The sequence below is a fragment of the Lissotriton vulgaris genome, chromosome 12, assembly GCF_964263255.1.
Source record: "Lissotriton vulgaris chromosome 12, aLisVul1.2, whole genome shotgun sequence".
Classification (NCBI taxonomy): Eukaryota; Metazoa; Chordata; class Amphibia; order Caudata; family Salamandridae; genus Lissotriton; species Lissotriton vulgaris.
The window spans coordinates 165,540,699-165,541,267 of NC_141700.1; positions in this window are offsets into that span (position 1 = coordinate 165,540,699).

A 569-nucleotide genomic window follows, 5' to 3' on the forward strand; every position below is an offset into this window, starting at 1 on the left:
GCCTCTGCTCGAACTGTGCGCTAAAGCCACGGTGGGTTGCAGAGTGCATGCGTGCGGTATCTGCAGTCTGTTTGCATGCCTCTGTCCTGGGCGCGGTTTGTGGAGGGACGGGGTCACAGTCATGAGGAGTGCTGTGCTGTGCTGCTCGTGTGCTTTCTCTGCAGCACTCTGCTCATGCTGCTGCCGTGCAACTCATGATCGCGGGAGGAGGGGCTCTGCAGTGGGCTGCACTCTGTCTGCAGCCCTTCTGATCGAGGGATGCTGTGAACTTGTTTGTTACTCTGCCTTCTTGCAGCCCTCCTTACTCCCGCCCCCACCCCCTCCTGCTTGCCTCTCCCTGCAGCGGTCTGTGTGCTGTCATCGGACCTAGCCTCGGTTTTGCCTAGGGTGACCAACCGTCCGTAAATTTCACGGACAGTACGTAATTTTCTCCTCCTGTCCGTTGTCCGTGATAGAATCTTTAACGGACGCCATTTGTCCGTAATTTTCATGATGTTAGAAGTTATGCCTTCAAACAATTAATGTAATGCCTTTCATTGTCTGAAGCTACCTAGGATTGGCTTGAAAAC